The 25,748-nt window shown below is 45.9% G+C and overlaps 1 protein-coding gene and 1 non-coding gene across 22 annotated transcripts in view; one reads left to right on the plus strand and one right to left on the minus strand.

The window, feature by feature from the left end:
* The window catches only part of Kcnma1 (potassium calcium-activated channel subfamily M alpha 1), a 705,305-nt gene that overhangs the window by 132,193 nt on the left and 547,364 nt on the right, over positions 1-25,748 (plus strand). The window lies entirely within an intron of this gene.
* LOC120097301 (U6 spliceosomal RNA) lies at positions 382-488 on the minus strand. Its single transcript, XR_015639229.1, has one exon. It is a non-coding gene; the product is annotated as a U6 spliceosomal RNA (small nuclear RNA).

Raw genomic sequence — 25,748 nt, forward strand, 5'->3', positions numbered from 1 at the left:
TTGGATAATGGGCCCAAATTTGTACATTGTTGTTCACAGCTCATAAACAACATGCTTGGGACCACCTGACACATAGCAACAGGAACTGAGGGATGGTTCATTTCCCCAAAATAGCATTTTCTTGCCAGGGATGTGTCTGGCTTTGCTGGGTGAAACAACTTAGTTGTAGTGTTTCACATAGAATGGATATCTGTCAGGGGATTGGTAAATATATCTCACTCTTATGACCAGGGTCTTTAAGAGGAACGTGGGAATCTTACCTGCCTAGGCCACAAGTGACCAAGGGTCATTCTCCCATTCCTTGCTTACAACAGACATCATTCTTCTCTCCTTTTGACTGAGCCCTACGTTTTTTTTTGTTTTGTTTTGTTTTTGTTTTTTTAAAATACGGAATGCTTCACAAATTTGTATGTCATCCTTGTGCAGGGGCCATGCTAATCTTCGCTGTATCATTCCAATTTTAGTGTATGTGCTGCTGAAGGGAGCACCCTATATTCTTTTTAACACACTGCTTTATCAGTCATCATCATACACCAGAGCCCATTTGCTTGCCACTGTAGGCACTGAATATATTACTTTGGCTATGTATCATGGGGTGGGGTGGGAGAACAGGTCACCTTCTAGAAGATTCTTTGGCAAACACAAGCATGATAAACTGCCTTTCCTACATGCTTGTTCAAAGAGCTGGGTACCACCAAAGTAAGGTTCATGTGTCTAAAGATCACATGTTCTTTCAGCTTGCAGCCAGCAGAGTATCCACTGGGTCATGGGATGGTGATGTCATCTGTCCTTCACAGAAAGCCTGTTATGTTTGATTGAGTGTTTTCTATAGTACCATTTATGGGATCTTCGATGTTGGAATGATCTCTGTAGCACAGGTCATAGAGGCTTAGCTAAGACATTATGTAGGGATTGAGAATGGTCTGTGATGGGTTGTAGATGTCAAGGCCAGACATGTTGGCCTGCGGGACACAGGCCATACAGCACAAGGCTCTTCCTGAGACACTAAAGGATCTACTACCTTTGATCTCCCGTGAGTTTCTAGAGGGTGGGACTGTGGATAGTTGATTTTATATCTTTGGCTATTTCTACCTCGAGTACTCTAATAGCCAAGAAATGCTCGAAAAGGTATCAATGGCCCATGGGTCAGCAGAAGATTCATTCATTGAGCTTCAGGCACTAGCGCAACAGCTAATGATATCATTAGTCCACTGGAGATGGTTTCTTCCCCACAAAGGGTCCAGTCTTTATAACCTTACAGGTATCCCAGAACAGCAGACATGATTACCTCTACCCAGCTTCTCATCTGGATTTAGAGTTGACCCGGTCCTGAGTAATGGAGTGTCTGTGTAGAAGGCCCTTGTCTGGGCAGCAAGAGAAGGAAACATGAAGAGCAGAGACTCCCATACTGGGCTAAGGTCACAGGACAAAGGCCAGCACTAGCAGGAAGGAATGGGGCTTACAAAGTGGGGATTGGTTGCATTCAGGCCGGCAAGGAGGATCAGGAGGCTGAACAGGCATGGCTCCCTGTCCCCTTTCTAAGTCTATCTTTGTTTTCTGGCTTACAATGCATTGCCGTTGGGAGTAGCCTTTTGACATGTGCTAATTATACATTGTCCTTTGGTTCATTTGAGAGTTCTAATAATTAGAATTTCTAATTCCAGCCTTTTGAGCGACTCCCAGCAGTCTCATCCTGTGAGGGTAGCACTAAGTTCATTTGCTTTCTTGTCCAGAGCAGGATGCCTGTTTCCTGGCAGAGAGGGAAGCTCCAGGTTCAGGAATGGAAGTAGAAGTTTCTCCTTGAAGCCCCAAACAGGTATGCCAGGAGACCTTGCTCTCAGTGTTTTGTATTTTGTTAAAGAGGAAGCTTCTCAACTACAAAGCAGAATAATCTTAGAATAGAAAGATCCCTAGCCCTAGCCTGCCAAAGGCTTGCTGTGGCCCCTGAGCAAGTGACATTTTGGACCTCAGTTTCCTGGCCAAATGCTGGGGTCATCAGATATGTGATTGCCAAGAGCTGTTTCAATTTGGAGATTATTTCAACCCACCAAATGTTCAAGTGGTATGTTCTGGGTCATTGTGTTGTGCCTCTGCCAATTCTCGCTACATGACTTCCTTTTCAAATTATTTGGTAACAGTATATTAAATATCTTTGTTCTAGGTCAAGGTAAGATTCACAGGTTCATTTTTCCCCTATCCAACAACATTATTTTGCTTAGCTTCCCTCAGCCTTAGCTTCTTCATCTGCAAAATGGGCATTGGCACTCCTGGGCAGTTGTGCTGGTGAATACCCCATGTAAAACATACAATGCTAAGCTTACCTAGTGATGACCCTCTGAAGAGCACTGTAGACATCCCCGGTGCCATCAGAAGGGCTCAGTGCAGTGTCATCACTCCCTCGCTTTGGCCCCAGTGCTGCATTATCTCTCAGAGTGTAGTAGTTTGGCAGCCAGGTCTGTGGTGGACTCACGAGGACCAACTCCACCTTCATCTTCATCTGAAGGCTTATCCTGCTTGCTGGGGACACTGCCAGATGTGGTGTCAGCCCTAAGAAGCTGCTAGACACCCCACCCTTCCTTCTTGTCTGCTTGTAATGGCAGAGGTTGCTTGGCTGTTCCACGACTCTGACATTTCTGTGAGCCTGTTTACACATGTGCTTCGGGGACATGACCAGGCAGTAGGGAGCATGGGTAGGAACTGATGCTACTAGACCTCAGAAACAGTCATGATGCAACAATGACCTATCAGTGTCCCACTCTCTGCTTCAGGGTGTCTTCCATCCTGCTTTAGGTGTCACAGCTGTCCCTTGATGAATTGTCAAAGCTTCAGAACTTGAAGTGTAGAAGGTTGGCAACAGGACGAACCTTGTAGAGGTCATTTGGTCCAGATGCTTCGGCTAATTGGTGAGGTAATGATGGCCAAGATGACAGTTGTTTTGAGGACCACCAACTGTGTGAATCCACCAGCTCTCCTGACTGGGGTACAGTGACCTTTGTCCTCTACCTCCCCCTGGACCCTCTTTTCCCTGAAATCGCCTCAGAGAGTCACATACACAAATTAGGGTACAACCTTTGAAAGAGAGAAAGGGAGAAGTTAAAACTTGATGAGACTTGCACCCACCCTATGTGAGTTTGCCAGGACCACCTTAACAAATGCAACCAATGTTCATGGTAGTGGTCTTAAACATAGACTTTCGTGGCTATGCAATCATGGAGGCTGGAAGTGTAAGATCCAGGTCCAGGCAGAGTTGGTATCTTGTGAGGTCTCTCTCTTTGGCTTTTAGGTGGCTGTCCTCTCTGTCTTCACCTAGTCTTTCCCCTATGTGTGGCTTCTTAGAATGATACTGGTTGTGTAGGATTAAGACACACCCAATAGCTTCCTTTGAATTAATCATTTTTAAAGGCCCTGCCTTCAAACATAGACCTATCCTGGGGTCTGGGGGGAGGAGGGGGGAAACACATCAGAGCCCATTATTCACTCTCACACTGCTGGATATGGTGCTCATGTTCTTGCTTCCCCTATAGACAGTGGCAATTGTAACCCTATCTATCCACTTATGAATTCTCAGTGAGTGATCAGGAGATACTGTGAGACCCTAGCATAAAATGAAAGTTACAGGTTTATTACAGAGGGGGGATGAAAGACTTCTTGTAAAGCCCACCCCCCTGCTTCTACTGGAAAGTCATCCCTATGACTGTACCAAGGACCAGTACTGCTGAGGTCAGGGAGGAGACACAGCCTGTTGAGCCAAGACCAAGAAGAGAGCTGGCAGTCCTTCTAGTGAGTATAGCTGATTAAGATAATTATGTTAGCTGGCCCTCAAAGACACATATTTATAGCCACAGTGATACATTATTAGGGAGGTAATTTAGATCAGGGATATGGAAATCTTATTTTTAGACCCAAAGGGGAGCCCAGCAGGCAGGTGACTGGAGGTCTCCAGTGGCTTTCTTATTCTTTTTGTTGAACCAGAGTCTCTCAAGGTTGAAAAGAATTTGAAAGGTCACGGGTTACATCATCTCGTCCCCAATGCCCCACTGAGGGATCATTCAGCTCTCCTTTCTACTCTGATATCATATCTTAGAAGTCAGGTTCTACTGGAAAGCAAAGCACTATCCCTGTCTAGACCCCTGGCATTGTGCTGGATACCCCTCAGCAAGAGAGAGGACAGATATAACCACTTGAAACTCTTCTGACCTTGATACCAGGGCCACTGGTCCCCATGGCCTTTACAGTCAAGCCAGGGGTCCGGTTTAGGAGGGAATCACAGGAGCTCCTGGCCTCCTGTGTTTTTATAGATAGATGTCCCATTCTGGGTCTTACAAGTTCCCTAGTGTTTGTTCTACTGACAGCTGTTGCTCCATGTGGAGGTGGAACTTGGTTGTTTGAAGTCAGCAGTGTTCTTTGAGAGCCCTTTTGGGGAAACAGATTTCATCTGAAAGGAAATGAACCAAACAGTCACCTAGTGGGGAAAGAGGGTGGTGTGAAAAAAAAAAAAAAAAAAGAGAAAGAAACGACGGTTGGGTACTTATAGACGGGCGTTCCCTTCCTTTCTTTCCCCTGCGAGCAGCAGCACTTTGCTTACCTACTGACCCCAGTCAGGTCACAGCAAGGCAAGGATATATGCTAGACATTCTGGCATGTACTTCTCTGGGAAATGGCTTTGCTTTGAGGACCTTGCCCTGCTCAGCGCAAGAGTGAGGGATTTCTACACAGAGCCCATGTTGATCATGAGGTGCATCCTGTGCAAAGATGAATCCCATAGGTAACAGTGGACACAGCATCTATGGCATTGTGAACAGGAGTGCTTGTGGACCGTTGTGAGAGCCTGAGCAAGTCTTCAACACTGTGGTTCCCCAGGTTCTACTCTCCTCCCCTGCTGTCCTAAGGGGGAACCTGGATAAGGCCCATGGCCAACTGGAGATTCTAGAGTCATTCACCAGTTCAGAGTGAACCACTGGGAAGCTAACTTTGTCTGCATACTTGTGTCTGTTGCAGAGTCAAACAACAGTAGAAACAGAGATAAGGTAGGTATCAGATGTGGCGGGATTGGAGCCTAGAACGTGTTGCCTAGGAGACATTCTAGGACCATCAGCTAGCCATCTAGTTAAGTGTTAACTAAAGTCTCCTATTTTATCCTAAAGGCAAGAGAACAGAACTGTGAGTATGAGCAAATGTGTGTGTGAGTATGTACGGTATCAGCATGTGTGGTGTATGTGTATTTTTATGTGTAGGATTTGTAATTGTCTGTGGGTAAAGGGGGCACACACAGTATGTTTGGAGAGTGTATGTATGGAGCTTATATGTGTGTAGCATGCACGTGTTGGGGGCACAGAAGAAGGTTGTTTAGTATGTGTGTGGTGTGCAGGATGTGGTATATGCCTACAGCCAAGCCAGGGGTGTGCCCCTGGGCAGGAAAGCCCTCTTGCCACCTCAGCCAACACGGTGGGTTTCCTGCTTCTTGTCTGCTGGCATAGCCATATATAGATTATTTTAAGAAACAAAGTAGGAGAATCCAAGTTTGGGGACAAAACAAGTGTCTAGAAATCATGTCTCTTGGGAAGTAGCTTTTGGTGGCAATTCCAGAGAGACTTGGTCACTTCAAATAAGACGAGAGCTTCCCAAATTAGAGCCCAGTGAGGTGGCAGATCCAGTGGACAGGCTTTTGAACACGAATAAATGCCTCATTCAGTATGATCAGGATTAGTGTAGAGAGGTTTCTTTCGACTTTCTGGCCCCGCTTGCAGCTAAAATAAGACTTGGGAACTAGTATTTCTTTTCTGTTCACAGAGGCCCCTGTGAGAGCTGGCAAAGTTCTGAGGAGATTCATGCTGCAGCCTCAAGTGGCACAGACCCTCTTCCTCAGTAATTTGGTGCTTGGGACACGGTGGGAGCCTTAGATGTACATTCCCGGGTGCTACCTCTTCTGGGACCTGTGTTTCTTTCCATTGAAGCTTCATCATGGGTGACATTGCCACGCCTTTCCTTTGATGCACCCCTCAAACAACCTCGGTGCCTCAGTTCTGGCATCACCTCCCCAGTTTGTTCAATCAGAATCGTTGCTCAATCCCGAGTAGCATGGGAGCAGATCCTAGGTCTCTTTGTCTTCAGAGGGACCTGGTGTGGCATGGTGTGAGCTATCCGCAGCCATCCGTGGGGCGAACATGAACACATTTCCATTGCTGTGGCCCTCACCGCATTGTCTACTTTATCTGCTTTTCTTTCCTGCTCCTCTCTAACTGGAGGCCAGTGAAGATCTGCCTGTCCCCCGGTTTGCCTTCCTCCAGAAGATGCTCAGAGAGCTGGGAGCCAGGTGCCAGGAGTGCGAGGAACACCCAAACCCTGCCTTTGTGCTTAGCATGGCTGGCGAGCCAACAGACTTTTGGCAGCATCCTTGGATCTATGACATTAGCTGATTAAAATTAAAAACGAATGCTGTGCTATTCCTTGCCATAGATACAGACACTAAAGAGCCCTTAGCTACTTCCTGGCTTCTGTGGCCAATTTCTGGCATCAAATCCATTGTCAATTGTCATTCTTCCCCCGCCCCCATCATCAGGAAAATGCATTAATGAATTAAAATTCTTTCCTGAGTCAGAGTGGCTTGGGCATCTGGGTTCTAAATGACCTGAACTCTAGTCACCAGAGCCATTCAGTTTGGGAAAGGGCCATGGCTGCCCAAGCCTTCCTAGTTGCTGAGGCAGCAAAATGCTGGGGTTTCAGTTTAGCCTATGTCTGTTCTTGAGAGTGGTGTGTCCAAACCCCACTGCCTTCTGAAGGCCTTTGCGCCCCTCCCTTTCCAGGCAGATTCACACAGCCCTGGGACTTTCCCACAACCTCTACTAAACTCATCCTGGTCCCTAGGGCGTCCCCTCTGTCAACTTTCATAGTCAATACTCTGTTAAAAGGGACACAGGTATGATGCTGTCAATACTAGGCTGCCTTTTCCTAGAGTAGCCAGGGGAGCCACCCAAGTGGGAATCAGTTCCCACTTCTCACAGGAACTCATAGGGAAGGCTTCCTTTTTTCCAAGTTTCTGTAGGAGGCTTCTCATTTCCATGGATTGGAAGACACGAATAGCCCAGGTTCTTCAGTTGCCTCTGGAGACATCTGAAGTTGCTAACCTGATGATGTGCAGCAATGGCAGTGATGGTGGGGGTGTGGGGGAGGGGATGGTCCTTATTTTGCCTTGGAAGACATCAGGTGTGAGGCACACAGGGCTGACATGTCCTACAGCTAGGAACAGAGTGAGTGCTTGCAAGTCATATTCTTTGGTTCTGAGAAATTTAGGGTGAAGGGGTAGGGAGGGGAGGGGCTTATGAAGGAGTTGGCAATGATCCTGCTCAGTGCTGTGCTGTAGTGTAATTTTGGCATTGGTGTCCTTCCTGAATGAACAGAGCAAGAGAAACTATGTGCAGAGACTTAGGCAGGCGAAGTCTCCTTAGAAATAAGATCACAGAGAATGCATATCAGTTTCTGCTGACTGCCCTTCACTCATTTCTGTGAGGAGGGTACCCTGTGGGATGGCTGGCTACTGTAGAGGCTGTTGCTAGACCTGTGCAGTACAGCACCGTGGATGAGGGGCTTACACCGCATAACTGATTTTCTTACAGTTGATAGTTCCACAGTCTGGAAATCCAAGACAAAGGAGTCAGTGTCAGCAGAGGGGGTTCGTTCTGAGGATTGTGAGGGAGTACTCGCTGCAGGTCTCTCTCGTAGATCTGTGGATGGACAGCATCTTCTTGTAGGATTCTGTGTCCTGACTCCTCTTTCTGTAAGGATACCAGTGATGTTGGATTAGAGCCCACCCTACCAACCTCATTCTGACTTAGTGACATCTCTATGATCTCTGCATACAGCCACACTCTGCAATATGGTATGTATATTGGGGGGAGGACTTTCTCATGAATTTTTGGCACTGATGTAACAGCACAGAGGGCATAAGCTTTTTGTCAGCTGTTACCTAGGATTAGGAGTCAGGCAGTCTCACTGCAGAGGCTCCCATCCACGCTCTTACAGGGTTAAAAGAGGAGGGGATGCCAAAGCAGACCTTCTCAAATTACAGGACCTATTCTGGTGTTCAGATGGTTAAACAAATGTGCTCTTTGAAGGAAGAAAAACAAAAACTGAGGCACAATATTCTAAAGGATATCCTTTGATATCCCTTAGAGGATAATTGCCATTTCCAGTCAGGCTGACAATGTGCTTTGTGTCAATCTTGGAGGCCCAGGTTGAAGACCGATATCAGCAGAACACATTACACTTGGTGGTCTGAACCATGTATTCTCCAGTCCATCAGCATAGCTCTGTGGCTTCATTTCTATCCTGAGCGGGGCTTATTTCAAGGTCAGTGAGGCTCCTGTTGTTGTAGAACTTGGCCAGGGCCCTTCTGTGTCTCTTTGCCACTGAGAACAGCTTTTCAGAAGCTTCTGGGCTTCCCTTACACTCTTATTTCTGACTACTGATACATGACAAGTTGCCCTGACCTTGCCAGGAAACAACAAAGACCATGGAGAGGCCTCAGTACTTGGCGCTGACTTTCCCTCCAGGCAAATGAAAGCTCTGGTGCAGAAGATGACCTTTATGGACCTGAGCAGTTCTAGATATCTGCATAGGTATCTCTGCAGCAGCAGAGTCCCGTTCCTGGGTTGTAAGGATGAGGGTTAAAGTCAAACTAGATGCCCATGCCTGGAACCCTGCCGAATTATCTCCTAGTGACTGACCCCTCACACACACACACACACACACACACACACACACACACACACACACACACACATCAGGAGAAACTAATTGTGTTCTACCTCACATGCACTGAGCTCTGCTCAGCCAACCTGACCCTGACTGTAGATGGTGGCTTTGGAGACAGACTTTCCATCATACACATGTCCAGTCGGTAGGGAGGAACTGGAATTGATATGAAGGCTGGCCAAGGCAATGATAAGGCCACAAACCGTGAATACAGATGAAAGCTGCACACATTGAGTAGAGGCCTCTGGGAAGCATCTGGAGGGGATGGTGCTTTTAAGTGGATGGATATATCAGGCCATGAGCTCTGCTGGTGGTGGTGTACGTCAAATGCCCTGGCTTTGTAACATGGTGCCTTGCCCTGTCTGGACTAGAAGTCCCCTTGATAGGTCTTTGTTTTTCCACATGGAACCACAATGCATATTCACTTAGACTCAAGTATGGTGTAAGGATCTTGCTTTGTCAACGTTCAGTAGAATCCTTTACGCCCTTGGGAAATGCGTGTTCAAGTGGTCTGCGGTAGAGTCCAAGAAGCTGTAGTCTTGATCCAGGGTCTTAGGGCTTGAACCTCACATACTCTTCCGTCTGCATCCCACCTTCTCTCCCTGCTTTTATCCTGTTCCATATTTCAACAGCACAACTCAGCTGGTTTCTGGTGAAGCCCCCCCAGCCCAAGAGTTGGCTGCTCTGGGATCATAGCTCCTTTTCCATGGAGAGTTGAGTGCCTGAATTAACTCCCTTGGAGCAGTGAACCACTCTGAGTGCTAACCTAGTTTGTATTTTTAGAGTGTGCTCCATCAATTACTTAACTTGCAGAGCGACTCCTCTGTGCTCACTGGGGAAGCACTGCCAGAGAACGTTCTTCCTCAGGCTTCTGTAAGGTGTCTCTCTCCTGGTCCTATCTCTTGGGAAGCAGGTCAGATGGAGTCCTCTCTCCATGGCATTGTGTTCTCCGTGTTGAAGATGGATTTACCTTCCTGCCCCTGACCCCGTTTTGTGCATTTGAAAGAAACTGGGGCCCAGGATGCTATGGGGCAGGTCTGGGTGGTTAGTATGGCACTGCTATGAATCAAGTTTCCTAAGGCCTGTACCTCCCTCCTGAGTCGGGGGGAGTCAGTGAAGTTGAGACTCTCCTCCAACCACATAGGATTCTCCACTGTTGGGCAAGATGTTGCTCTGAAGGGAAGCTGGGTGTTAGGAGTATGACCCATGTCACTCTCAAATAGAAGTGAGGTCCAGGCTTGTGGTTTTTATTTGTGGAGAAATGCAGTGTGCTGGGCCAGGGCCAGGGTCAGGGCCAGGGCCATGTTAGCCGGTAGATTCTACCATGAACTTGCCAGCCCAGGAGACCTTTTGACTCTAGCTCCAGGCAAATGGCCAAATGACTTGGTTTGAATTTCATCATGGTTCTCCCACTTCCGGTCGAGGTGTTAGTGAGCAACCCTCTGCCAAGAGGCTGAGGTTCCCAAGCTAGGCCATGCAGGAGAAGGCCTTCATGGGCAGGGCCCAGGACACTTGCTTGGAATCCCAGACATCTTAACTACATGCTTTCCATAGGCTTAAGGCCAAGGAGGTGACAGCCCCGCTGATTTAGTTTTGAGTACCAGATGAGCTCATGATACCAAGTAGGATGCTGTGGGTGGTACAAGGCCCTGGAGAGTAAGCAGGATCCAGTTTCTTTCTTGGGGACCTTATATTTTTTTTTCTAGAAAAGCATGATGTATCTGTCCGCAAGGGAAAAGCTAAAAACATTAGGCAGTAATCGAGTGTGTGTGTGTGTGTGTGTGTGTGTGTGTGTGTGTGTGTGTGTGTGTGTGTGTGCATGTGTGTAGAGTATGCATGGACCTCCATGATTTTGCTACTCATATAGAGGTATATATATATGTGAACATATATGTGTTTAAATGCTTCTGTGTGCATATGCATATATGTGTATACACACACATATATGTTTGTGCCATACTGTGTATTTATATGTTTATGAGCTATGAATGTGTGTTTATGCATGTACTTATGTGTTAGTGTATACATGTACCTGTCTGTGTGCTTTTAGTGTGTCTCTGTGACTGTGTGCATGTGTGTGTGTGTGTGTGTGGTGTGTGTGTGTGTACATTCGTGTTTGCAGCTACATATTTGTTGTACAACTATGTACAAACATTTTTGTGCATGTTTGTGAGCTGAGTCTTATGTATCTGTGGGCAAAGTACTTTGGACATGAATTTTGAGGTGTCCCCTCACTGGTGGGATGGCAACCCCAGCCTACAGGTTCTTTGGAATTCAGCCATGAAAACTTGACTACAGGACAGAATAAGACCTCCTGTTCCTTCTGGCCTGTTCCTGTTTCCTCAAGTCTAAGTGGAAGAGAAAAGAGAAAACACACAATGCACACAGACTACACTCAGCTTCATTCAGCACATACCTGGACCCTCACAATCTGTAACAGATTCAAAAGTGATCCAGGCCTATGCTATGTAGGGAATAAGCTTTAAATGTGCTTGGCAGTTGCAGAAAAGCTGAGGTGGGAGGTCAGTGGGGAGCAAAGCTAAGGGTGAGATATCCCTGGGAATGGACAGCGAGTGGGCAGGGAGCTCACACTGCCCAGTGATTTGTGCCTTCTCCCTTCTGGCACGGGAGCTTTGTGAAGTGTAAAGTTACACACTGAACCGGGAACCAGGAGTCCTGCAATAGTCTTGTTTTTGTCCTTGCTGTGTGACCTTGAGATGGCGAAGACACTGATTAATCTCTTGAAAACAGCAACCAGGTTCTCTGATGGAAGACATCATCCCACAAATAGCAGGCCAGTGGAGCACAGAGCAAGCATGGTGCTCTGGGGTATGGTTGAGAATGGGTCTGGCAAGGCTTGAAGGCTAACCAGAGCAGGAGGCAAAGGAAGCAGTGCAGGTAGAATCTGAGAAGTAGGATACCACAGTATACTTTATTCCTTGAACAAGCATTCCTGGAGCACTCAGTGGACAACAGGCATCATGGGAAGGGTCATGTCAAATGGGGCCCCCGCTGCCTGATCTATACATTTTATTGACAAATGTATGTCTGAGATGGTTAAATTTCATCCCTACTAGATGGCAGAGAAAACAACTCAAAAGTTACCTTGACTCACAGGGTGAGAAGTTTCAGTCCAGGTTAGCTGGCTTCATGATTCTGGGCCATGGTAGGGCAATCATCATGGTGGAAGGGAGTGGAGGAGAAAAGCTGATCAGTTCCTGGCAACTAGGAGCAAAGAAGCATCCCAAGAAGAGACCAGGGCTAAGATAAACTTTTTAAAGGATCCTGTTTCCTCCAACTGGGCCTCATATCCTACATACTTCCTGTGACTTCCCAAAGTAGTAATGTAGGTAGCTGGGAGACAAGGCTTCAACACATGACCCGTGGAGGAACATTTCATATCAAAGCTACAACAATGCCTACTTTTTCCATATCGATTGTCTATGGTTATTTGAGGCTACCAAGCAAAATCAAGACATTGTGACTGATCCCAAAAGTAACTGCAATCTGGTCTGTTTGAGAAAAATCTTGTCATCTTTGCTCTAAGATCTTTATGAACATGAACTGAATACAAACCACAGTGCTACTGTGCAGACATTAGTTTCCTGCCCATTTACAGACAAGAAATGCAGGGGTCTCAGGTAATGTACGTGAGACCACACTGAAGGCACACAGGAAACAGGAGGTGGGACTATGAACTCAGGTTTTCAGACTCCAGAGAGCCAATAAAGGCTATGGGTACTGTGTTGTGCTGAGCAAAGCCAGGAATGGAAGCCATGCTTGAATGCTGGTCCTACAAGGCTTCCTTGTCATTGCCAGGTTTGTGTTCAGGGTGGCTCTTCTCAAAGACCTGTTTCAGCAATAACATGGCTCAGCCCGCTTGGTGGGGATACTCAGTCCCTCTGAGCCAGAGAAGCCCTAGACAGTTCTTAGAGGCAACACAGAAATGCCACTGCTCCCAAAGGCTTTGCTGGAGTTCCAAATTTAGCCTTTTGATGAGTGTTTGTGGTTGTCAGCATCTACAGTTTTGTGTCTTGCTACAGATCACAAATGCTTAGAAGCCCTGTCATCTTTCCTCTGTGTGTACCAGAGAGCAGGGATTCTTCATGTTCAGAAGCATTTCCTGTTGACAAGGAGCTATGGAAATAGGTGCTCCCACAGGGACTCTGACATAAGGAGCCATCATGTGCTAGAGTGCTGGTAACTGAAGCAGCCACCTCCCCAGGTCCTGTAGCACCCTCCATTCCTGTTCCTTACAGTGGCTCCCGTGTTGGTGCTCCACCTCCACCAGGATGAGCTGGTGAGTGGGACCAGGAGCAGCCTCGCCAATGAAAGACCTCTACAAGAGTATAAATGTGTCAGATTCTACCCCGCCCTGAAAGGTGCAGTTCTGAAGGACTTCATCCTACACTGGTTTGCCCGTAGAACTTTGGTAGAGATGTCCCTCTGCTGTGCTATCCAGTGTCTGAAAGTGTGACTAGGGTGACTGAGGAACTGAATTTGTTGTTTGGCTGTTTCCTTGAGTTAGGGTCTCACTATGTAACCCTGGCTTGATTGTAGCACATATACATACATATGAGGTCAGAGGGTGACTTGCAGGTGTAGATGCTCTAAGCAGACCACATGGGTGTCAGGTATGGACGGGACACTCAGGTTGTCAGGTTTTGGGGAGGCAACTTTAAGCTCTGAGATGTCTTGACAGATCTTAGGACTGACTGGATATTTTTAAAGTAATGTGTTTCATTTGGCCTTGTCTTTCAGAGTTCCCCAGTGTTGATGAACCTTGGTTCTTTTCAGCAATGTCCTGACTGTTAACATACCCTGTATGGACTTTTCTGCCTTCCATTCCTATTTTCTATTCTCCTTTCTTGCCTAGGAAAGCCATCCAAATAAACTGCTCATTCACACCATATGAAATTTCCATTCCCGAAGCCTAAAAATAGCGGGAAGGTCAATACTTCATAATTCATTTTATAATGATATTCTCATCTTGTCCTCATCTGGGAGAGCTCATCCAGATCACTATTGGGGCTCCTATTTGCCCATGTGTGCAAGTCATAGGTAGGTAGTTGAAATTGTTCCACGCACAGACTGAGCTCTAACTGCAGCTCTGCCTCTGTGTGACTGTGTGGATTTGGCAAACTGCTAAAATCCTTTCTGCATCCCAGTCCTCAGGTATGAACATCCTGCCTGCACTCTAGCTTGGTGCTTGCCCTGCTTTCCTTAAAGAATGGTGGGGGGTGGGGGAGAAACAAGGAAGCTCATAAGTGGGACTATTAATGACAGACAAGCCAGAACATAGTGAGTATGGAATGGCCTATAGGGGAACCCTTTGGGTACTGTCCCCCAGTTGCTCTCTTCCAGGGTTAAAAAAAAAAAAACAACCCATATACCTCAGGAATATGTGTGTGTCTTTGATGCCATAGGGCTTGGCTTTTCTTCCTGCCACACTTTACCTGGGGTTCTGTTTTCATAATCATGTCTTTTAGTAAGAGGTATGTGGCAACTAGCCTGAGCTCCCTAGTAGGATCTGCAGTCAGTTTCCCCCCAGGCTACGGCTTCATATGAGGGAGACGGTTTGATCTGTAGCTGCTCAGGGGCCTCCCTCATATTCCTCTCCCTTGTCCACAGAGTCAGCTGACAGCTCACTGATGGTGCTTGTGGAGCCCTTAAAGGATAGCTATTCTTTTGGAATTGAATCAGCAGGGATGAGGGTGAACTGTGTTTAGCTTTTACATTGATGCGAAGGAATACCAGAGAGAAGCTATTGTAAGGACAGATGGATTTGGGCCCATGGTTTCAGATTTTGAGTGCAGCTTGGCTGGGAGGGAGTAAAGCCACAGGGCACCTCACCCAACGGTGAGCAAGGAAGTGGAGAAAAGGGGGCATGAAACAGGAGGAGGCCAGGGTAAAAAACTGTCTCCAAGGGTACACACCCAAGTTACCTACTTCCTACAGCTTGGTCCCACCTCATGCCTTTTAACATCTCTCAATATCATATCACATTATGCATTTGTCTATTGCCTCAGAGCCCTGAGGATCTAATTGTCTTAGGTGTACCCTCACAGGTACAGCCAGAGATGTTATTAACTGATCACCCAGGTGCCTCTCAATCTAGTCTGGCTGACAGTCAAGATTAATTGTTAAAGATATGACCCTTTCAGGCCCTCCCAACTCCCTGTGCTTCCTAGGGGTTTGTTATTTATTTATTGGTGTACTTGTTCATGTGCTTGTGCATGCCTATGTGTTATTTTATGAGTACTTGTGTACCTGTGTGTGTAGAGGACTTAGGTCAACATCATAGTCCCCCTCACTCTCTGTTCACCTTACTTTGTAAGACAGGGTTTCTCCCTGATCCTGGAGCTTGCCAATTAGGCTCCACTGGCTATAGTGGAAGACATAGGGATCTCCCTGTCTATGCAGGAAGTTCTGGTTCTGGAAACCATTCTGTTTTCCAGTCTCCTTTCCTCACTGAACTCTGCACTTGGATTTATAAGGGGGTTTTCTAATTGCTAGGAGTACAGTGCTGATCAAGATATTATCTGTCCTTGGGGTCAGGGACAAATTGGAAATTGAACAGGAAGACAGACATGTGAACAAGTGCCTTCTGATCATCCCATGGGCCAAGAAGATAAGCAGGATAGATTGACAGATGAGAGCAATGAGGGTAGGGCTGCAAACTCCTTTAGAAAGGGAGAGTCTTGGGAATTGTGAGAGGAATGAGAAGATAATGATGTTTCATTCCCAGGTCCTGAGAGAAAGCCTGTCAATGGGGCCAGCAGCCCACACAAAAGCCTGGGTGGGTGGGAACAAGAAAAGCAAAACCAGATAGATTTGTAGCTGAAACCGCCTGAGAACTGGCATTGTAGGGTTTGACAGTCGGACTCCCCCTGTTTTGGTTCATGCGGGCTTCTCGCTTTGGTGAATGAGTGGGTGGCAAAGACCCTTACCCCAAGCCATGCTCCTTTCAACTATAATGCTAGGCAGGTGTCTGGGAGCTGGCTTTCTGCCTCCAGAAGCCACATTGGAATTCCTGCACTGTTTCTAAGGTGCCCGGGAAGACAGCAGATTGTTTCTGTCCAGTCCATCAGCCACACAAAGGCCCCGGATCAAAGAGCATGGGCTTAATTTATTTTGTTTATTTTCCAGAGGAAATAGTGCTTCCTTGGGCTGAAAGCTCCGAAGACTAAAAGCTGAATGGAGAGGGGGAGCTTGGATTAAATGAATGGGTCGGCTCTCTCTGACCCAGTTTCCACCCAGTGCCACAGCAGTGAAGGGGGAGGAGGGACCCATTCTGCTGCCTCTGCTCTGGCCCTGGGGCAGGCACTTCCCAGCCTGTTATTTCACAGGGAATGAGCCTTCTGCACAATCAGGCTTCATGGAACTGTCCTTGAAGGTAGCTCGTGATGGTAGCAGGAAAGAATTAGCCTGGCAGCTTGTGCCTTCCTGATGCTACCCTGTCACCTTGGCTTGGAGGAGAGGTGCTGGTCCAGGTGAAGCCCAGTGGCTTTTGTAGGAACTCACTAAATGGGATTGCAAAGGAGCATTCCCAGTGGGGGACATATGAGCACTTACCACAGTGGCCAGTTTAATGTTGCAATCATAGTGAACAAGAGCTGGCCTGAGATTCTTGCTTCTAGAAGTCCCAAGTTCAAGTTGTGGGTTCAGCTTTCATTTGCTGTGGGACCTGACACTTTTACTCAACTCTTATCCCCACTCTATACATATAGGCCCCAGTTCTCACCTCTGAATCAGAGCTAATGATATCTGCCTGTACCTCCTCCCAGGGTGCTGTGATGTTCTGAAGGTATGTGTGGCTGATTAAAAAGCGATGTCTGGATACTATTCTATTTAAACAAAAGACGGTGTAATGAAACAAAGGAAACCGAAGCTGGTATGCTACTCTCAATCTCTGGACTGTGGTTCTCAACCTGTAGGTTGTGACCCCTTTGGGCACTGAATGACCCTTTCATAGGGTTCACCTAAGATAAATGGTATAAATATCAGATCTTTGCATTATGATTCACCACAATAGCAAAGTTGCAATTTTGAAGTGGCAACAAAAATAATTTTATGGTCAGGGGTTACCACCATATGAGGAAATGTTCTAAAGGGTCACAGCATTAGGAAAGTTGAGGACCACTGGCTTCGGACTACATAGGCTGTCAATGATCATGGCAGGGACAAGGAAGGAGACTAGGCAGTCTGACTCAGGGTGTTACTGGGGCTGGGAGTGGGGCACTTCTCTGTTGACTTGGGCAACTATCTTGGGTGTTCACTTTGCAAGGAGATTCATGGGAAGGAGAGATTGTGTTTGATCCTCTTCACGTGGCATAGATGATTGAGGAATAGTCTTGAGATGCTTGGGCCTACCGATGGGGTTCTTGCTGCTCTACATCATCCTGGCTCTCAGTCCTTAAAAAAAGGACTCCAACCACGGCAGTTTGAGTGTTACCCATTAATTAAAGAATTAAGTCACTAATCCACAGCTAAAGAAAGAACAGGATGAGGAAGAACACTTGAGGAGGAGACATTTGTATGGAGTGGTCACTAATAAAGTGATTTTGAAAGGCAGAGCTTTACCTTTGAGGACTGAAGACTTCTGAGAGTAGATAAAAAGAGGCCTTGGAATGGTAAAGCACACTCAACTAAAACCAGCGAAAATTGCCACAGATGGGTAGTAACATTTATAAAATTCTAGGTGTTGGAAGGTGAGTGAGATGGATAGCATCTCTCCTGGGATGGATGACAATATTACTGAGTAGCATGACTTGGAATAATAATAACAGTAACAACCACAACAACACTAAACAACTGAGTCAATGTCTTCCTGGGAGCTGGAGAAGTGCTTTAAAGTACAGCTACAGTGCTAGAGAGGCTCTGTGTTGCAGGGCTTTGAACAATATTCTAAAATTTATCACGGATTAGGAAGCATTTATTTTATTTAAATATTTATTGAGACAGAGTCTTCTGTAGTAGCCTAGCCTGGCCTGTAACAACTCTTGCTCGAGGTGGCCTCAGACTCACAAATCGTCCTGTCTCAACCTTGGAGCGGGAGCCTTTGCATATATTTTTCAATCATGCAAGTAGCGTCTTCCTGATTCTTTGAGCACTAGCAATTTTTGGTTGGATGCCAGACATTGGAGGTTTTACCAATTTGGGTGCTGAACAGTTTAGTACTCCTATAAATAAATATTCTTGAGCATTTTGTCCTGGGACACTGCAGTTTGGGCTGTGTGGCTGTGTGGGAACAGTTTGATCCTCTGAGGGTTTGCCTTTTTGACAGTTTGAGTCTCTAAGTTTTCGCTTGTTTATTTTTTTTTTTTAAAGGTGGCAAGAGAGCACCTTCAACTAAGGCTCCCTTGTTAAGCTACAGTAGTGTGTGGATTTGACCTGGTACCTTGGAAGTTTGGAGGTTTCTACTCTGGTGAGGGGAACATAGACTGTTTGAAGCCCATTGCGAGCTCTGGAATTTACTATGTTCTCTGCCTTTGGTGGTTGTGACACAAGCCTGAGCTGATGATATTTAGCTGAAGGCTCAGATCCTGCTGTCAACCTCCAGCATGTTGTCCAGGCCACTCTACTTTCTGGTGCTCCTCCTTGCAAAACCTACCTTCTTTAGCCCTTTTGCAATCCCTCCACCCCATCATCTCAGCAGTGAGAAGCCAGGGCCTCTTTGTTTCTTCGTGCTATGGCTTGGATATCTTTTGGTGGAAAGTTGGTGCAAGTCCCTCAGGCAAGGATTGTTGTTCTTGCTCTGTCTGAATTCTCCAGGGTCTAAAAACTTGTTTTGAGTGTATTTAACCTGATGTTTTCCACTGTATGATGTAGGAGGGTGGGTCTGGCTCCTGTTTCTTCCTTTGCAGAGCCTTTGGCTCATAGGAGATTTTCTGACCTTACGTGCTAGAACTGCTTGTGCCTGGTCTTGTCTCAGTGGATGTGAGAATCTGAGCTCTGAAATAGCAATTCTGATGATCTTAGTTAGGCCTTAACTCTAAAATAATGCTTGTTTTGCTAAGCTCAGTAACGGGGATCCTGAGTAATGGCCATGGGGGTCAGCCTGAGTTTGGGGTACACATGGGACAAGGCAAGATTAGCATTTATTATGAGATCTAGGTAAACGTGTGTGTGGGTCCTTATCCCTTAAAACATAACAGTGAATGATTTGATGTGTAACAGGGAGCTGGCCCCCAGAACCAGCTTTGCCCTGGGTGAGCTTTTGCCCTCACTGTTGTTCTTTCACATAGGTATCCACATTCAGTTCTCTGTATGGAATTATAGAACCTTCCCAAATATAAGGTCTGAGTCCCACTTTTAAAAGGATGTTCCAGTGTCCAGCATCTTCATCTATGTCTCAGTTAGCAGAGACCTTACAGTACAAGTTAAATATGAACCAGGAAAGCAAAATGAAGGGATAAAATACTTCAGGTGGTAAAGCTATGTAAGCATGAGGACGTCAGTTTAGACCCCAGAACCCACATAAAAAATGGTGGTTGTGATGGCATACACTTGTAGACCTAACCTAAGAGAGACTGAGACACAGAGGACCCTGGGGCTCAGTGGCCAACCATTTTACCTTGCGTGGCAAGTTTCAGGTTATTGAGATACCCTATCTCAAAACAAGGTGGATAGCTAATGATGAAAGACACCTGTGGTTGACCTCTGGCCTCTAGATACATATGTAACATGTGTACATGCACACTCATATGAACTTGTATACACACAAATACATACAGAAACATAAAATGAGATGCTTTCCCATTCCCGTATGAGGATCAGCATCATCAGAAGCAGAAGGTTGATCACTTCTGAAGAAATGTCACTTTTAGAATGGAAATTGGAGATTACCCAGCCTCCCACTGGTCAAAAGAAGCCCAAGGCTAATAAGTCTGGTACTCAATAGGGTCAAATACGAGCTTTCTTGACAAGGTTCCTCAACTCCCACTTACAAAGGAACTTTCCCCTGCATTCCAAAGTATATAATTATCCTAGTTGCTGGATACAACCTTGTTGATTATAAATAGATTGTCACCTCGCCTCCTCATCACCCTCCAATATGTCTTTCATGCTCAATTAGATGAACGTGTTTAGTGCATTTTCTAATCAAGTTTTGCAAAAGTTAACCCCTGAGCCCATCTGGAAAAGAACTCTGGTGGGATCCTATCATATTTCATCTTCTCAGCTTCTGCCTAAGTGTCCCCACACAATGTATCTTTCCCTAGGTGACTGGTCATCCTACATCCTACATTCTTCATCCTATAGCCTACATCCTATGTCCCACTCATAGTTTAGGTATAACCCTGAAGCATGAACGGTCTTAATGTAGCTTCACAAAGGACTTGGATGATACTGTCTAGGAGTAGAGAAAGTGACAAGAAGATTTTTTCTGGCTTTGAACTGTATAGGCAGATAGGCAGATAGGTCCTTTAAAATGTCCTTGATTTGGCTGTGTCTGACAGCTTTTACAACTGAACGGTAGGGCTCATACCTGGATATATGGTTCACCAGTGGTGTAGGTGCCTACACGGTGCAGTGTACACCTGTCCTATATGGAATGTACCTCAATTTCAAACCCAGTTCATGGACCCGACACTCCAGAAAGCATTGGTGTGCTCTTCACTGGAAGGGGGTTTCCTTCTAGTCCCCCAGCTGCCTGCCCTTTCTTCATGAATCTTGAGGCCAGGGCTTTGGTCATTTCTTTCCTGGGGTCAGAGTTTACTCTCTGCCTATAAATCTCTTGTTTGAATTGCCCCTCTTTGGGGTCAGTGTTGAGGCCACGGTTTATCTCTTTGACTCTATACTACATCGTCATGACCTTTCCCTGATGGACAGATCCCCTGCAGGGCCATGAGGCTCATTTTATTATCTGCTCAGGGTTCACCAACCACTGTATTCTCAGAATGAAAGAGTGATGTTGTTGCTTGTTTTAATTTTGGTACCCCTGGGTCAATCTCACTTTGTAATTCACAAGGCCAGGGTTAAGGGATTGTGGCTTCAGCTAGAATTCCAGCCAAGTCAGTCAGGGTTGGGTCTACTGGTTTTTGTTGCAGATGGTGGTTTGTTTGTTTGTTTGCTTTTGTTTTTGGCCCTGTATAAAGTATGCATGGGACCCTTGTGTCTCTGGGCTTGAGCCAGTGTGATCCTTGGTGAGTATGAGAGAAGACACAGTCAGGAAAACCAAAATACATTTCTCTAACTTGATTATTAGAGAAAGATACTCTCTTTTTCTTAACTAAAAGAACAGCTTAAAGTTTGATCGAGTCTTTTAATGATGATACAGTTATGTGTTTATTGTAAGAACTTTTGAAAATACAAAAATTATATATTTGCATATATACATACACATACACATATAGATATACATAAAACCAATGCTATCTGTCATTCTACAAGCAGCAATCATACCTGGATGTGTTTTATTATGTAACAAAAGTACATCTGAAAATATGAATGGACAATATTATGTAAAACTTTAAAGAACTTATTTATTAACAAAACAAGATGGTTTGTGTGATAATCAAAGCCTGCAGATGTATGTGCTGTCTGTACACTCCTTGGGGAGGAGGTGTGGGTCATTGTGTGTCTGTGTCAGTTCTCAGATCATTTGTTGCATCTATACTAATTTGGTTTGGGGCTCTTACTCAAAGCTCCATGCATACTAGGTAAGAAATCACTTTATATATGAACCACAGATTCATCTTCTACTTGATACATATGCACACGTGTATACACATGCACATCCGCACATGTGTATACATGCTTGTACCTGAGCATAAGAAAGTCAGAAGAGGATGTTAGGTGTCTTCCTCAATTTCTCTGTCTTATTCCTTCAAGGCAGAGTCTGTCTCCCTCTAAAGTAGAAGTTTCCACTTTTAGTTAGACTAGTTGGCTACTAAGCTCCCAGGATCCCCCTGGCTGTGCTTGGGTGTTTTACATAGGTATTGGGAATGTGAACTCAGGTCCTCATGTTTGCACAGAAATTGCTCTTACCCACTGAACCATCCCCCTCAGCCCACACTTTATTATTTTGAAACACAGAATCCTGTGATGACATCCCATTGCTACTATTTCAAAAGGCATTTAAGAATCATCAGCACCCTGCCCTCAACTGTCAATTACAAGGATTCCCGTCTTCATTTTTTGTTGACCTCTGAAGTTCAAATAAGAAAATGGGAATTTTGTTATTCAGAGCACGTTTTCATAATGTTACTAAGTAACATTTCAGGCAAGATTAAGACACTGCATGCATGGACACACACACACACACACACACACACACACACTCAGGGGGCACACACGCCGTTGTCCACCTCTGCTTCTTTTTTCAGGATAGATTTCTAGAAATGCAAGTCTCATGGCAAAGGATAGAAACTCTACTGCTGTGGGTGGATACTGTCAAGCTGTGACACGTTTTTCTGTAGAACAGGCATATTTCTCTTACCTCTGAATTATTTCAGTTGTTTTGAAGCTTTATGGAATCGTGTAGGAAAGCCTGCCCCTGCTATTACAAAACATTTGAGTAATGTGGAGGCACTCGAGAGAAAGGTAGACACCTCCTTTCTTCTCAGAAGAAACCCAGATTAAAACCCAACCAGGAACCAGAGAGACACAAGTTCAAATTCAGATGTTGCTACTCCTTTTTGTGTCTCTGGGTTACTTACCTGCACACTCAATAGTGGTTTCCTTCTTCCAGAAGTAATCATACACACATTTGCTTTTTGTTCCAAGAAAAAGTGAATGTGGACTGAGAGCCTGGTGCCTGGTAGGCATAATCCCCATCATTGACTGACCAGTTGCCTATGCTATACTGTGCAGTCTTCAGACTCAGATTAAAATTATGCTAGGGAAAAATTATCTTCCTTACAGATGCTAGCTCTTCTCTGCAAGATCACTTCAAGATCTAAGCCTGTAGCAGCACCATGACATGGACTCCTACAAGATAGTATTCTTTCTAGCAGAATCAGTCTTCATGCTTTGACTTTTCGACCTACCTCTGGTTAAGGGAGCTTATGGGCTCTAGGTAAATGGGATTTTCCTATTTCTTTGACAAACTAGCTTTCTGTCAGCCCCATGGGGACAGATATGTTCTGCATTGCTATTCCTGAGAACTTCAAACTCAAGGAAAACAAAAGACTCAGACAAGATAAATCCCGGTTGAATGGGTGCTTGTTAAGTGGTCCCTTAGAACATGAGTCTATGGGCACTGTTCTCAGCTCTGCAATCATCTTTAGTTGCCCTAAGTCTTGGCTTGTTTTAATGACATCTCTGTATGTAACCTTTAGTATTTGCAGTAGGGTCATGTTGTCCTGGTGGATGCTGTGACCAACAGTGCTGTTTGCTACTGAGGAAATATCACTGAAGCCAGCCTTCCAAGGAATAAAATGCTAGGCAAGCACTTTAGACACTGAAGTACCAGGAAGCCACTGTTCTGGATCCTAGAGGAAGTGTCTCCCCATGTGGCTTTCAAGCTTTGGGATTCCTGGAACGCCATCGAGGCAGGGGTCTTATGGTTGCCATGTCCCTAGCTTCTTGTCACTTTATCTCTACCAAGGGGAATCTCCATGTGGTTATTATCAAATGCCAGTTCAGCATCACTGTGCATTTAGCATGGGACTGGGCCTGGTGCATATCTAGAAATACATTCTGAGTTTATTGGAGTCGATATCCAAGAGGTAGCAGGGCCCAGAAGTACCCTTGGGGTGAATTCTCCAGTAACATTGACCTTTGGGGGCTAAAATCTCCAGGCCTCTGTACCCCTTTTCAGTCATTTGCTGGGTATTATGCTAGGCAGATGACCTTGAGTGAAGTCACCCTCTGTAGCCGAGTCTGACACTGAAGAAAGTATCTGCCAGGAGCTGTCTGCTGACGTACAGTTCAAAACTGGGCCACAGATCCTTATGTAGGGGACATGGCCTGCTCATGTCCACAGCACACTTTGCTGCAGGATCCTCTGGTTCATCTGAGCCCTGAAGAAAATGCTCGGGGGAAGAGAGAGAGGCAAAAAGGCAGAGAAAGCTTCCTGATGGGTAGAGCTTCCTGATTGAGCAAGGGTGTGGAGGTAGGAAACAGCAGAGAATTGTGAGCCGACATACAAAGCATCACAAAGAGGACTGGGTTGGGAGGCTGTTCCACTGGGACATGGCTAGAGTCACTTCCTTTGATACCTTAAATAGTTTGCCTCCCAGATGATCTCTGAAGTCTGCCATCCCTAACCCTTTAAAGAAATTCAATCAACCTGTGATGAGCCTCCCAAATGACTTAGAGTGACCTTCATGTGTTGTCCTCTGGCTAACTTGCCTTGGACAGCTGGGAATAACATCTGCTTCTTCTCATGGAGTCTGACTTTCTAAGCTGTGACACCTCATGGAGATATCTGGGGTAACTTTTAGGGCAGGTGACCATTGCTTTTAGAACCCCATAGGTCCCAGCTACTCATTTCCCTTCAGAGGTGTGCACAGGGAACTTAAGGGTAACATATTCCTGGTCCTAAGCTTGGTGAGGCTATTTGATCTCCATGGTTGACATCTAGACCTTCTCTCTTTGCTGGGGATCACAAAGTCACTCAGGTGGTGACAGACTAGCCTGCCTGAAAGATGGACTCTGAAAATTCTTCAAGGTTCTCATGTCACAGTTGGTGGCTGTTCTACCTGATCAAATACTAAGGTTCCCTTTTCAGGTTCTCTGGACATTGGAAGGTCCATTCAGTGGTTCCCATTCATTTCCACTGCCTGTGTTCTTTCTGCTCTCTAATCCATGCTGTTTCTTGCCAGACATGGGTCACACCTTGGGTTCCTGTCACAGGCAGCTGGGTTTCCTCTGTGTGTCCTCAGAAGCCCTGGTTTGACTGTCATCATGGTATTTTGGGATGTGACGAAGGAGGAGGGATAGAGTGACCCCACAGGCTGGCCTTCATGAGCCTTGACTGATGTCCCCTGTGACATCTGTGAACAGTAAGCAGGTTCCTGGTATGATTGAATTTCCTGTTATTCAAGGTCAGCACTCACCAAGTCAGGTGGCTGTCTGCTAACTGCCAGCTTGTACCTGGCTGTGGGCTGGGCTTTGGGTCTCTTCTGCATTACCTTTCTCTGAGTGCAGAGTGATGTTGAGTCCTATAAGAAAATTTGAAAGGCTGTGATAACTATTCCTTTACCCTAAGTGCCTCGTGGTGGAGCTTCTTTTAATATAGGCTGGTGAGATGACTCAGTCAGTAAAGCATTTGCTGTTGCAAGCATTAGGACCTGAATTCAATCCCTAGCAGCCCTGTAAAAAAATTTGGGCCTTGTGGCAGGCAAGTAATCCCAGCACTAGGGAAGCAGAGACAGGAAGATTCCTTGGCTCATTCACCAGCAGACTTAGCCCAATCAACCAGCCCCAGGTGTCAGTGGGGAAACCTAGTATCAAAAAAAAACCAAAAACCTGGAGAAATGACATCGGAGGTTAACATACATGCATGTGCACACCTGCATGCACATCTGCCCACGTGAGAAAGACACACACACACACACACACACACACACACACACACACACACACACACACAAAGAGGCTTCCCTTAATGAACATGATGTGATGAAATTGCTCTGTGCAGTACTTCAGGTGACTCCTCACTCCTCAAGGAGGGGAATCCTTTTCTCATCCAGCAGGGATTGTCCTGGCCTTGATCGTGGTGTGAAGGCTTTGTTTCTGTACTTGCTTGGTAGAACACCCCTTGCCTCAGAAGGCTGCTGAGCTGCTCCCAGAGCCGCCCACCAAGACAAGAATTCTAAGCTGTGAAGATGACTGGGCAATTTAGGGTTAACATTCCCAGTACTGAGAGCCTGGGATAGAGTATTTGAGCACCAATGCCTCTCAACACAGCAGACAAGCAAGGCACAGTGCATGACATCCTGGTATTTACAGCTCACAGATCCATGGGTAAGACAGTGACTATAGTTGCCAGGTGGCAAATTAAGGGGAGCTTCAAGTCAGCTAGCAGGTGCAGCTTCATTATTAATTCC

This window comes from Rattus norvegicus, chromosome 15 (assembly GCF_021556685.1).
Source record: "Rattus norvegicus strain SHRSP/BbbUtx chromosome 15, alternate assembly SHRSP_T2T, whole genome shotgun sequence".
Lineage (NCBI taxonomy): Eukaryota > Metazoa > Chordata > Mammalia > Rodentia > Muridae > Rattus > Rattus norvegicus.